Source organism: Sycon ciliatum, chromosome 3, assembly GCF_964019385.1.
Source record: "Sycon ciliatum chromosome 3, ocSycCili1.1, whole genome shotgun sequence".
Taxonomy (NCBI): domain Eukaryota; kingdom Metazoa; phylum Porifera; class Calcarea; order Leucosolenida; family Sycettidae; genus Sycon; species Sycon ciliatum.
Window position 1 is genome coordinate 7,595,492 of NC_088645.1, and position 14,121 is coordinate 7,609,612.

At 50.0% G+C, this 14,121-nt stretch overlaps 1 long non-coding RNA gene across 2 annotated transcripts; it reads right to left on the bottom strand.

The window, feature by feature from the left end:
• Positions 1-462: 462 nt before the first annotated feature.
• On the bottom strand, positions 463-8,210 carry LOC135811303 (uncharacterized). Of its 2 annotated transcripts, none has more exons than XR_010552588.1 (4): positions 7,838-8,210; positions 4,910-4,999; positions 2,264-2,402; positions 463-1,704 (listed from the first exon to the last, which is right to left on the bottom strand). It is a non-coding gene; the product is annotated as an uncharacterized LOC135811303 (long non-coding RNA). The 2 variants fall into 2 exon arrangements; XR_010552587.1 differs by having other exon boundaries at positions 463-1,714; positions 7,838-8,209.
• Between the last annotated feature and the right edge of the window lie 5,911 nt (positions 8,211-14,121).

The following is a 14,121-nucleotide window of genomic DNA, read 5'->3' on the forward strand; positions in this document are numbered from 1 at the left end:
CGCTAAAAACGTGCTGGAAACGTACAACTGCGACACTGCACCACGTGATGTGAGTTTTCGCCGTCGGCGTACCCCATAGAAAGGGTATCAGGAGTTGCGCACTCTTGGGGGGTTATATACTCTTGATAGAAGAGAGAGCTGCCGGCTCAGGGCCATTGCTATGCTTAGTCATTGATCGCCTGGATACAGAAAAAGCACAAAGAGGGCCCCCGAGCTTGCAGCTTCCTCATTTCGCGTTCAAGTATGTGGTGCAGCTCTAGTCATATGCCATGTTACAGATCACGTAAAAGTGGTGGCATGCATCGTTGGGCCACTGGGTCACGGTGGTGCAAACGAACACACACGACCGTCACCCCGACCCCCCCCCCCCCACACACACACATACACACACACATACACACACACACACACACACACACATACAGAATAAAGAGATGAGGTAACTGAGTACGCGTACACGCCAGACGCACTACACAGCATCTTCTGCAGAGCTTGAGGAAAACAAACACTTTTCTCAATGCTTCACACGCGCAGCTCGTGTTTGTTACGCCAACCAGCATACCATGTGCAGACCAGCCGCACATGGCGTATAGAGGACTCTCTCCAGCCATGGATATGGACATCCATACCGTGAGAGTACAGTATTAGGGATGGCTCTCAGCAGTCGCTGATCACAACAGCTGGGGAGCCGGCAAAAGTGTCTGCTCATATCGCACAGCCAGCTGCCAAGCCATGCACACAATGGTGATAACTGTTAGTTGGCCAGCGGGACTTCCGTCGGCAGAGAGAGAATCCAGGGCACAGAGTGCCATTCATATGTAGTGCCGCACCAACGCAAGCACAGACCGTACTAGTCAGGAATGATACGCAGTGCTGTGCATGCAGATGTCGGCACAAGTGACCGCATGACTGCAGGACTGCATGTTCGGATGCCGGCACACAATCTGCTAGTTCATACCAGCTACAGCATGTTTTCACCATGATGGTTTGTGGCCCTTATAAAAAAAGAAAAAAAGAAAAAAAGACTCTGATGGAGAGCCAAGTATTATTTTATAGTAAAGAAAAGGACCAAGGAACTACAAGCTGCACGATAATGTCCACAGACACCACTAGTTAATTGACAAGCAGTTCATGCGATAACATTGCACAAACAAAACAAAACAAAAACAAAAAAGAATAGAAAAAAACTCATCCAAACACCACCACGTCTGCTTGCAGCTGGTACTAGTGGTAGCAACACCAGGCTGCTGATGGCGGGTGCAGGAATCCACATCGCCAACTGCCCGCTTGTGACTGTGGACCAGCAGAGCATGGCAGCTTGCCAGTGAAGCAAGGCTACTCAAAAGCCAGTAGAGCTTCGGCACGGCGGTGCAGGCCAGCGCTACCATACCTCGCAACATCAGCGTGTGTTCCTTTGTAAACGCTCCGCAGCCACCAGCCACAGTACAGTGTCCGAGAACAAGGCTAATTGTGAATGTCCAGTATGGCTTACCAGTTACTACTTGGAGGATAGCAACCTCCAAAGGTAGACATCACACGGACGGGGCACTCCCGCCATTGCTGCACAAAGCCGCGCCACAGCAAGAAGCAGACTCCGCGTTGGCGACACCACAGGCATGCACAATGCCACCGTTGCCTTCCCTGGCAAGTCATTGTGGACTGAGCACAGGATTGCACAGTGCTTCTGATGTCTTCATATGACAACTGTCCCAATCTACATACACAGAAACACAATCATACTGTAAAGAGGGAAACTTTCGATAGGGATTAAATTTCGCTATCTTCGCGACCATCACACATTCGCGAATATAAATCGCCGCAAACTGCTCTATAAATCGATAGTAGACAGTATAATATCCAATTGAATAGATGAAATCGCGAAAGTTTCTCATCGTGAACCAGCACAATTCTTGAAAGAGGAAAATTTGTGCGCCGTGAAATTTTATCGATTTACAGTATGAGAGAGAGAGAGAGAGAGAGAGAGAGAGAGAGAGAGAGAGAGAGAGAGAGAGAGAGAGAGAGAGAGAGAGAGAGAGAGAGAGAGAGAGAGAGAGAGAGAGAGAGAGAGAAGAGAAGAAGAGAAGAGAGAAGAGAGAAGAGAGAAGAGAGAGAGAGAGAGAGAGAGAGAGAGAGAGAGAGAGAGAGAGAGAGAGAGAGAGAGAGAGAGAGAGAGAGAGAGAGAGAGAGAGAGAGAGAGAGAGAGAGAGAGAGAGAGAGAGAGAGAGAGAGAGAGAGAGAAAGAAAGATAGCAAGAATACCTTACCTTGCCTGTAGTCAGCAATAGAAAGGCATGTCAGCTCACTCCACCTCTTCGATTTCAAAAGATTTCTTGCGGGGTTTCTTCGGCTCCGAACACTCCTTTTTTGTATGTCCCGGCTGGCCACACCGAGGGCACATCAACACTGGCAATAGAATGCAAACAAGAAGACGAGAGTAGAACATCAGCATTTAACAATACAGTCAGACCTCGCTTAAAGGGGAAGTCCGGTGAAAAATATAAATTTCAGGGTCGGCAGAGTTTCGGGCGCTGAGTCGAATGGTGTTGGTCCCACAAGTCTCCGACAAAGCGTTCTCGAGATATTTCCGTTTGAAAAACTGAGTTTCGGGGGCTGAGCCATGACGTCATGCGGCCGGGCCACACCCTCCGCAACGTCATAGCGTGCAGCTAGGTCAAAAAGAGCGCGTGAAAGCAATAGTGTCAGTGCTATTTCAAATGATTTGGCGACCGATAGTAGGGGGCGCAAGCGACCCCGAAGACGTAACTCCTTGTGAGAGTGAGGATGCAGCCATGGCTGACCTTCATGAGTTCGGTCTGGGGCTGAGAACCTCGGTATTCAGCTGAAAAAATGGCCGCGGGCCGGTCAAGAGTGAGCGCTACTGAGTTTCCGACTGATGAAGAAGCAGCAGCTATTGCAGACGAGGCTGATATAATTATCAGATCGCTGGAGAGCAGAGTCGCCAAAATGGAGAAGAGTGATGCGAGTGCTCTAAATGTTGTTCCATACCGATTCGCTTAGACTCCGGTAGCCTGCCACATGGTGATGTTTTGGTGCGAACTAGGCATATTTCGGACTACTCAATTGGAGAACAGTGCAGGCTCTTTGAACCACGGGCACGACTCTTCGCTCGCAACGCTACGGGATCTGAAAGTTCTCGGTCCGGGAGCTGTTCGCAGTTTTGTCACTTGTCACGGTTGTGCACTCATCGCTGTAGCATAAAATAATGAGGCGGGAGCGGAAAACGAAAACTTTCTTTCTCAAAGCACAACCACCGGCACCGGCAAGGAGAAACGCACTTTCTCTGACTACATGACTGTACGACTGATACGAGTGTACATGACAAGTCCGTGTGTTGACTAGTTTTCTGAGTTTTGTGACTCGAGTCTTGTTGTAGCTACCCCAGCACGGCAGTGCGGGAGTGGTTCCGTGTGTGATGAGTTTGTTGACTACACTACAGCTAGCATGCACGCAGCGCATTGCTAGAGCCATAGAGCCTGGACTAGAGGCCAGTGCATGCCGACGGGAAAAGTCCAACTCGGAAACGGCTAAAATACGGTATAACCTCGAGGTTTACTGAGCTGAAAATCACAGGGTACGTAGTGTTTGTAACACTGAATCGAATGGTCGAAGAAGCGGCGACAAACGGTTCCACAATCGAACGCGCTCCGAATATGGCCATTTTGTACACAAGTAGATGGTGTGGCTACCTGGCTGCACGCTGTGACGTCATCACCTGGATCTGGGTGATGCGCGCTCAAATTCGCACATGTTCGATTGGGCGTATCTGACGAACCATAGGCCGCAGCCTCCTCGGAGAAAGACCATTCGACTCAGCGCCCCGAACTCTACGGACTGTGAAATTTAAATTTTTCACCGGACTTCCCCTTTAACCGCACACATCCATTTTCCACACAAATATCCAGATAGGCGAGGGAACCGGTTAATCGAACACACATACTGTACGCATGCACGACATATCCTGTAAATTGGTAAACAACGATTTTCTTCCGGATGGCGAGGGATCCGGATAAAAGAGGACCGAGTAAGCGAGGTCTGACTGTAGTAGAGAGGTTCTGCACTACATAAATAACAAAGTCTAGACTGATAGACAGATAGCGTAAGATAGATAGATAGTAAGATGCTCTGCGGACAGAACTGCGTCGACAGTCCTTTGTGGACTCATGAGCGCAGCACAGAAAGATAGATAGATATTATAGAAAAAAAACAGGACCAAGGAACTACAAGTTACGCTATAATGTCCACTAACACCACCAGTTACTAAACAATCAGCTCATGCGATAACATTGCATTGGAGTTCCTTGATCCTTTTTCTTTTCTATAATGAAGGGCTCCAATTCAAAATGAGATAAATCTGTTTTGCGGAAATTTCAGGAAGAGCAATTTTTCTTTTTTCTTTTCTTTTTTCGGTCTGCACTGCAGCATCGGTGACTTTTATCGCGTTTTGCAGAAAAACACAAAAATTCAGGCATCATTCTGACTGGGATGTATCGCATGTTGACCCATAAAACCGACACACAGTCGTCCGTGGGGTGAAAACGAATTCTTTCGGGGCAAAAACGTAAAAGCTCAGGTTTGGTCTTTATCGCGTTTCGAATTGGAGCCCTTCAAATGTATCCATTGCTCTCCATCCGGATAGATAGAGTGTGCGTGTGTGTGTGTGTGTGTGTGAGAGAGAGAGAGAGAGAGAGAGAGAGAGAGAGAGAGAGAGAGAGAGAGAGAGAGAGAGAGATAGATAGAGAGAGAGAGAGAGAGAGAGAGAGAGAGAGAGAGAGAGAGAGAGAGAGAGAGAGAGAGAGAGAGAGAGAGAGAGAGAGAGAGAGAGAGAGAGAGAGAGAGAGAGAGAGAGAGAGAGAGAGAGAGAAATACCAGCGGCAAACAGGAGATCTTACATGTCTGGGGATGAGCTGGGTTTGAACACTGTGAAACCGTATGGCCAGGCAGTAGACACTTGAGACATACTATATCCATGAAATTTATTCCTACAAGGTAACACAACGTGCACACACACACACACACACACACACACGCACACACACACACACATACACACACACTACTACTACTACTACTATCAATCAGCTACCCCTTGGGGTCACGCCGCCACACACACACACACACACACACACACACACATATACACACACACACACACACACAAACACACACACACACACACACATACGTACAAGCACCATTTGACCATTTGACGTCCATCTCCGGAGGCGATGATACCGATGCTACAGCAGAAGCCATAGCAACTTGTGCTGAGATTGCACCATTCAACAGCTTGCAAGGCTGAAGAATTGACTGCTAGTATTCAGGCTGGTCTACACCACACAGCTATGAAGTTGGGTTTTTTCTGGCCAGTGAATCCCTACTTTTTGGTCTTTTTCATTTTATTTCCCGCACGCACATCACACCACATACTCCGGCATGCACTGGCTGTTGGTAACCACCCAGGAGAATGAAAGAAAAGTCAGGAGGAGTCTAAGAAAGAGAAGAAAGACGTGTGTGACCATAATCGTCGAGAATCGAACGCAACCTCTCGATTGGAAATCGCTGCACACGCCCGCACGCACGCACACACACACACACACGCATCGATCTTGCTATTAAGTATTAAAGGGGAAGTTAAGGCAAAAACTAAAATTTCACCAGTTGTAGTCTTCGGGGTGCTGAGTCGAATGGTCTTGGTCCGAGAAAGCTGAGACGCTCCCTTCCTACTTGAATCCCAATCGAACTCGCACACTTCCACCGAAACTGGGTGACTGCGCCCTACGAGATGGGGATTTGTATGCAAAATGTCACTAAAAGCGCCATTTCGTTCTTATAAAAGCACGGATGACCGCGATTGGCCCATATGTTGTAGTCTTTTGGACGCTGAATCGACTGGTTTTGGTCCGAAGAGGCTGCGATGCAGCTTTCCTCCTTTATTCCCAATCGAACATGGTTGAAGAAGCGGTCACGTGCTCCTGGGTGCCAAAATCACCTGGTCACCACGCCAGCAGGCGACAACTTTCACACCAAGGTTCAACTCGAGTGACAGGACTGCACCCAAAAAAGGTCAAAACAGGCTGTAAGTTGTACCCTGCAGGCACGGTGACCAGGTGACTGGTGTACGCAGGAGCACGTAACCGCTTCTTCAACCATGTTCGATTGGGAATTAGGGGCGAACGCTGCATCGCAGCCTTTTCGGACCAAAACCAGTCGACTCAGCGTCCAAAAGACTACAACATATGGGCCAATCGCGGTCATCCGTGCTTTTAGAAGAACGAAATGGCGCTTTTAGTGACATTTTGCATACAAATCCCCATCTCGTAGGGCGCAGTCACCCAGTTTCGGTGGAAGTGCGCGAGTTCGATTGGGATTCAAGTAGGAAGGGAGCGTCTCAGCTTTCTCGGACCAAGACCATTCGACTCAGCACCCCGAAGACTACAACTGGTGAAATTTTAATTTTTGCCTTAACTTCCCCTTTAAGGTCCATGGGTGATAGTCAATTCTTCAGACTTGCAAGCTGTTGAAAGGTGGTGGAATCCCGGCAGAAGTTGCTATGGCCTCTTCTGCAGGATTGCTATAATCACCTCGTTTCGGGTCTAAGGTGTGAGTATGTGTCTGTGCGTGTGTACGTGTGTGTGAGTGGTTGGGTGCGCGCGTGCGCATGTAATGTGCCAGCCACTCACTGCAATGTCATGTGGCTACCATCAAGCACGCTTGTACCTGACTGGTACCAAGAGTAGATAAACAAGAGTGTGCAACTCCGCATCTCTTCTGTACAATTTGCAGATACCCTGGGCCACGGCGGAAATTTTTGTTGACGTCACCTTTTTTCTTCAGAAAACAGTGCATTTTGCCACAGAGCGGAGTGAGAGCACTTGCTGGGCACCGACCTTGTAATGTAAAGCCCGGCCAAGTGCACGAGGCAAAACTTCCAAAAGACTCGCAGTGAGTGCTTCGTAGAAAAGATTACGTCACCAAAAAATTCCGCCGTGGGCCAACAACCCTTGAGTTGCACACTCTTGTTTATCTTCTCTTGCTGGTACTTATCAAACAAAAAGCAAGCACTCGGTTGAGTGGCACAGGAACACACGCTACAACCAGTACAGTCAGGCCTCGCTTTTAAAACTGCACACATCCGCTTCCACAAAAACATCCGGATAGATGAAGGAACTGGATAATCGAGCACGCATACTGCACGGATGCATGAAAATACATGTATGCTGCAAATTGGTAACCAGTGATTTCCTTCCGGATGGCGAGGGATCCAGGTAAAAGAGGACCGGATAAGCGAGGTCTGACTGTACCAAAGAAATCGGACCCACACCCACAAACAGACAAAACATAAGGGACAGCGCCTTGCAAGGACTCCGGAACAAGTGTGTGTTTGGTCTACTGGATAAGTGTCACTGGAAACCATCTCGTAACCAGACGGGTCTGATTTCTTTGGCTCCACTAGTAGCTGTGAAAACGTTGCTAGTCAAAAACTGTTATGAAATTAGTAGCAGGTATGTTCCGCTCTTTGACCACTTGGTGGTGGGTCTGATCTACTCACCTCCCACCGTTTAGGCGCTGCATCTGCGCCTTGATCCTAGAGGGTGGTGGCGTTCCCACGGCGGATGCGGAAAACTCGGATTCCAGCCGAGTCTCGCGCGAACCGTGAAATATATTTATTATTATGTTCCGCTCTCCCTGAGGAACAGATTATGATGTGGCACTCAAGTTCATTCATACCACGGCAGCAAAGAAAGGATTCTACGAGAGTACATTTCTTAGCGAGACAGTGTGCTGCAATGCATGATAATATGAATACGTTTGCTTACCATACTTAGAGGGAGAACCGGGCGGTAAGGATGGGCACTTCCCAGGCGAGTGGCCCACAGTCCCGCACACGAAGCAAGCTACTCTAGAAGCATCACGTCGTTCAGTACTACCGGTATGTGGAGACGCAGAGCTGTTGGCGCGTGGATTGTCTGTATAGCTGCTGGTCAATATTCCACCACTGTGCCTTGTGATGGCCGTCGTGAATAAAGGTCGAGCAGTGTCGTTCCTCCAGGGTAGACTCCGAGCAGCACGGCTACGAATTAGGAATGACATGCCTTGCCTGGGAGTCCTCATTCAAGCCAAAACTATTTAGTTATCTAGATATCTATCTCCTTGCATGTCCAAGAGAGCTAAAACAGTAAAATATGTTCATGGAAACGAAAATTCGTGTCACAAAATCAAATCAAATCAAATCAATGATTGAACATGAAATTCGAAAGTGACTGTGTATAATGACATGTACCGGTAAACCTACGTGTTCGAAAGAAGGATGACGTAAAACAGAGACTCCATAATGCCATGACGACGTGCATGGCGTAGCTAGCCGGTCAAGTCGTAATAATAGTAATACCAGGGAGTCGTAAAATACCTGGTATTTTACGACTCCCTGGTAATACCAGGAGTAGATCTACCTTAGCTTCATGGCCGAAACAGCTTGTACAGGTAGACTCCCTTTAATTCGAACCTCAAATTGCCAGGCCCTAACTTCGAATTATCCAGAACTTCTAATTATCCAAATGCAGCCCCATGCACTGATATGTATGTCAAAATGCTTGAAATCGCATGCTGAATATTTTTTGCACATTTTTATTTGCATCAACGAAACATAGGTGCCGGTCATGTAAAACGGATCATCAAAACACTGGATTGACACAAAATCATTTTGACATTATCTTCATCTTCTAGTGAAGAAGTTGTCAGTCACTGCACTGTAGCTTTCCTGAAACAATTTCAACGGAAAAAAACTGCGCTGCCTAATCCGCGTCATGAAAGGCCGTTGGACAGCAGCACGTCGTTCTGAAGAACGGAAGTGGAGCAAAGGCATAGACAATATTTACGACAATAGTGTTGTTGTGCGCCAACATCTCCGCGCACGAGCTGGCGCGGTAAGAAAGGCCATCGAGATCCACGAAGAGAGTCAGCCACCAGGAAGAAGTCGTCTTCAATCAAACCTTTGCAATTTGCCTCGCACGGGCTTGAATCAAATTTCGAGAGAAGGTGGGTTTCTTGAACGCTATAGTCGATCCTGCAGCGGACCATCGATCGATTTTTGAGCTACTCTTGGCTAGAGAAGGAGAAAAGAATGAACTTCGAATTACAAGGATAGCAACTCAATCTCACTTCGAAATAAGCGTTCAAAGGACATAGCCAATGTACTGTAAACAGCTCTTCTGTACGAAGACTGGGTTCGAATTATCCAACCGGCGCACTTTTCGTACTTCGAATTATGCATTCGATTTTGACTTGAAGCCCCGGAGAGCGCGCGGTTAGAGTTTTGCTAGCTCCTGTGTTTTTTTGAATTTCTTGACGTGGTATGCGTTGATTTTGAGCTATTTTTTCATGGCAACGAGCGGAGGTAGCGCAGGTTCCGGCACCGGCCGGTGTTGTCAATGCAGTGGCAATTCCGTCTGCAAAACCAACTGCAGTTGTCGAACGAAAAGTAGTCTTTGTATTCAATGCACTCCTGGAAGGAACTTGAGATGCAGGAATCGGCAAGACCAGTTAGCTGCTCCCGTACAGTGCAGTTCAAACCCAGCGGGGGTCACTACCGTACCTTCCGCCGTACCTGAGCCAGTCACTGTATCCCAACCCGGACCCGGAGCCAGCAGTACTCCCGACCCCGTCACTACTGACACTAGCCAGCAGAGCAGCCTGAGTCATGACTCGCCAATCGTGAGCACAACCCGTACCGTCTCTGGTGCCAGTGTTGGGACAGGGCACTTAGCTCAGCCTACATCTACGTCTGCTGGCGCGAGCCCACATGTGACCGTCGCAAGTGCATTCGACCCGTCAGCGGAAATCAACGACGACGATGCGCATACGGCTGGACCTACACCTACTAGTGCAAGTGCTAGTGGTGGAGTTGGAAGTCCGACCTCTGACCGCAGTGTTGACCCAGCTCTGGCTGATGCCACCTCTGGCAGCCTTGCTGACGAGGTTCAACTTCTGGTAGGCCTCAGCGATACTCAGGTGGACGGCGATGGCGAGGCAGCCAGCGAGGCCCCCGAGTTACCACCCTTCCCAATTGCCCCTGGTGTGGGGTTCACGCTGGGACGCATGGATGCAGCTACCACCAGCCAAGCACTGCACTCGGCATACGATGAAGCAGTGCACTATATCCCGAACACGTTTGACGTCCCAAGTGGCGCGGCTGGGAGGGCCTTCATCAACCTCCTCAGTCAATACCTGGAGTGGTTTGGAAATGACGCGCCTTTCTCCGGGCAAGCATTGCAGATTGCAATGTTATTTCAACAGCTGCTACTTCAGAAGCCACACCAAGTGGCAGTCTCAGCACACTCTAAGTCTCTCCAGCGGCGACTGGACTCCTGGAATGATGGCGATCTTCCTCAACTCCTGAGCGAATGCCGTACCATTCAGCGCCAACTTCAACGGCACTACGAGCAAGCTTCCCAGAAGCAGAACAAGGATCCAGCGGGCAGATTCGCCAGCCTAGTCAACGATGGGAAATTACATTCAGCCCTGAGGCTGCTGACTGACCAGCCTGACAAAGGCCCAATGGAGTTGGATGACCGGGTAGGTGACAAGTCCGTGCTGGACATCCTGTGGGACAAGCACCCACCAGCAGAGCCATTGCAGGAGCACGCGTTGATCCCGGGAGAGCCACCGGTGCCTCCACATCCCACCCGCTTTGAGTCGCTGACACGTGCATTCATCCGCAAGGCTGCCCTTAGCACGTTTGGCGCTGCCGGCCCCTCTGGCGTAGATGCAAACACGTGGCGCAGAATGTGCACAGGATTTGCGGAGGCCTCAGACCGACTGTGTGACGCAATGGCTAGCTGCGCCCGGAGACTCGCGACAAGCTATCTGGACCCAACATCCTTGAGTGCCTATGTTGCCTGCAGGCTGGTCCCCCTCGACAAGCAACCTGGGGTTCGACCGATCGGTATCGGGGAAGTCCTACGACGCATTCTAGGGAAGGCAATTCTCTATGTGATCGGCGACGACATCCGCGACGCAGCAGGAAGTTTGCAGCTATGCACAGGTCATGACAATGGCATAGAGGCAGCTATCCACGCCATGAGAAGCGTCTATGAAGACCCTGAGTCCGAGGGCATACTCCTGGCAGATGCACGGAATGCCTTCAACAGCCTAAATCGTCAAGTGGGTTTAAGGAACATCCAGCACCTTTGTCCATCGCTGTCGCCATTGGTGACCAACACCTACCGCCATCCAGCAAACCTCTATGTGGGAGGAGAGACCATCAAATCATCGGAAGGAACAACACAAGGCGACCCCATTGCCATGCCTGTCTATGCTCTGGGTGTCCTCCCGTTGATACAGGCTGTGGCTGTCGACGGAGCTACCCAATCCTGGTTTGCCGACGACTCGGGTGCGGGTGGGAAGCTTGTCAAACTTCGCCAATGGTGGGATCTCCTGGTCGAAAAGGGACCCAGCTATGGGTACTACCCGAATGCCGAGAAAACCGTCCTCAGCGTGAAACCTGAATTCTACGCAGATGCAGTCCAGATCTTTGACGGCACCGGTGTCACCATCAACACCAACGGTTGTCGGTATCTGGGTGCGGCGATCGGCTCCACCGACTTCACCACAGCGTACGCAGACGGCAAGATAGCCACATGGACACAGCAGGTCAAGCGACTGGGGGAGATAGCCACCTCGCAGCCACAGGCAGCGTACTCTGCCTTCACCCGCGGCCTCCAGAGCAAGTGGACATTCCTTTGCCGCACCATGCCCGGTCTCGCTGAGCAGTTAACGCCGCTCGATGATGCAGTCACCAACTGCCTTGTTCCTGCTCTCCTTGGCCGTCAGGTTAACGCCACGGAGAGGGCAATGATCGCCCTACCATGTCGCCACGGCGGTCTGGGCCTGACACCTCCATCGTCAGTTGCCCAACAACACGAGTCTTCAGTTCGGGTCTCTCAGGCGCTGACCGAATGCATTCTACGACAGGACTTTGAGCTGGGCAATGCCATTGCGCGCGTCCGGCAGGCAAAGGCGCAGGCCAGATCCGATACCCGGGATAGTGCTCGAGCTGATGCTTTGCTCCTCCGCTCATCGGTGTCGGCGGACATGCAGAGAACCCTGGATTTGGCAGCGGAAAAAGGCGCCTCCAGCTGGCTCACCTGCAGACCTCTTCGCTGTCACCGCTTCAACCTCACGAAAGGAGAGTTTCGCGACGCTGTGTGCCTGCGGTACAACTGGCTACCTCCCCGACTTCCGACATCCTGTCAATGCGGGAAGGAATTCTCCGTGTCCCATGCCCTGTCATGTTCCCTAGGAGGCTTCCCAACCCTCCGGCATAATGAGATCCGGGACCTAACCGCCAGGACATTGAAGCAAGTCGCCCATCAAGTTGCTGTGGAGCCCCACCTTCAACCACTGACAGGGGAACAGCTACGGTACCGGTCTGCCAACACCGATGACCACGCCCGGCTAGATGTGGCAGCAAGTGGCATTTGGGGTGGGCGATTCGAGCGCACCTTTGTTGATGTTCGGGTGTTCAACCCACATGCGTCCTCGAATCGCTCCAACTCGATTGCCGCTTGCTATGTCAAACATGAGCGGGAGAAGAAGAGGGCATATGAGCAGCGGGTGCGCAATATCGAACATGCCTCCTTCGTCCCAGCCGTCCTGTCCACCACTGGGGGCATGAGCAGATGCGCCACTGCATTCTACAAGAGAATTGCTAGTCTGCTAGCTGAGAAGACCGCCGAGCCCTACAGCAACGTGATGGCCAACCTCCGCTGCCGCTTGAGCTTTGCATTATTGCGTGCCAGCGTCATGTGCCTCCGTGGGGCTCGCAGCACATTCACAGCTCACCTCACTGCTGATCCTGTCTCTGCTGAGGTTGTTGTTGCAGAAGCTGGCGTTGCCCGTTGATATTATGGGCATGTGTTTCTGTGGAGAAGGCGGAGAGCCGGAACGCAAACAATAATTATTACTTTATCATTTTGGTCATCTTTTGTATTTTCATGACATGATTGTATGGGTTTATTAATTTTGCCCGTACAAGAGGCTTCGTAGTTTCAAAAAAAAAAAAAAAAAATTTTGACTTGAAGTGACTTGCAGAAGATCGGTACGACGAAAAAGTTCGAATTACACGGAATGTTCGAATTATACCGTATTCGAATTAGAGGGAGTCTACCTGTAGTATAGTAATGCTGTCTGCAGCATTGGGTACCTACACTGGAGGGCTACAGCAGCATTATACACACACGCATTCTGTTATCAGCATGAACACATGCTTACTCTCATTATATAGGCCTTGGTCACACTACTGTATAAGCAGAAATATTCGTCTTTTTCGTCCAAGGAGCTTTTGGACTAAATCAAATGTAGGACGAATATCGATTTGTCCAGCGTTTCTATGCACTCTTATGATCCATGGACGAAATTTTCGACCGGACGAACTCCTTTTCTTTGGAGTTGGACGAAATTATTGACCGACGAAATTTTCTGCCACTACAGTACGTCAAGTTCGAATCTGGACGCAGCGTCAAACCCAAGCACTTGATGCTGACGTGGAGTCGCACTGCATTTTTTGCTTTTGCCGTCGTGGTCTGACGCACTGCACAAAACTACTCTGTGGCGACCAAATCCCTACGATAGAGTACGGTACGCTATTCTCAAAAGACACTGTTTTTTTCATGCAAGTGCTTGCAGCGGCAATGCAGCCGATTTGCTCGCGTCTGACGCTCAAAGTTCCCGCGTTTTCGTCAGCTGCCATGGTAAAAAAACCTCCTGATTCCGACACTGACGCGGTATTCTTTACGTAGTGTGACCGGGGGCCTAAGAGGTCACCACACAGGCACACACCAACCCAGTAAGAGGTCACCACACAGGCACACACCAACCCAGTAATAGATCACCACACAGGCACACACCAACCCAGTAATAGATCACCACACAGGCACACACCAACCCAGTAAGAGGTCACCACACAGGCACACACCAACCCAGTAATAGATCACCACACAGGCACACACCAACCCAGTAATAGATCACCACACAGGCACACACCAACCCAGTAATAGATCACCACACAGGCACACACCATCCCAGTAATAGATTCACAAGAAGA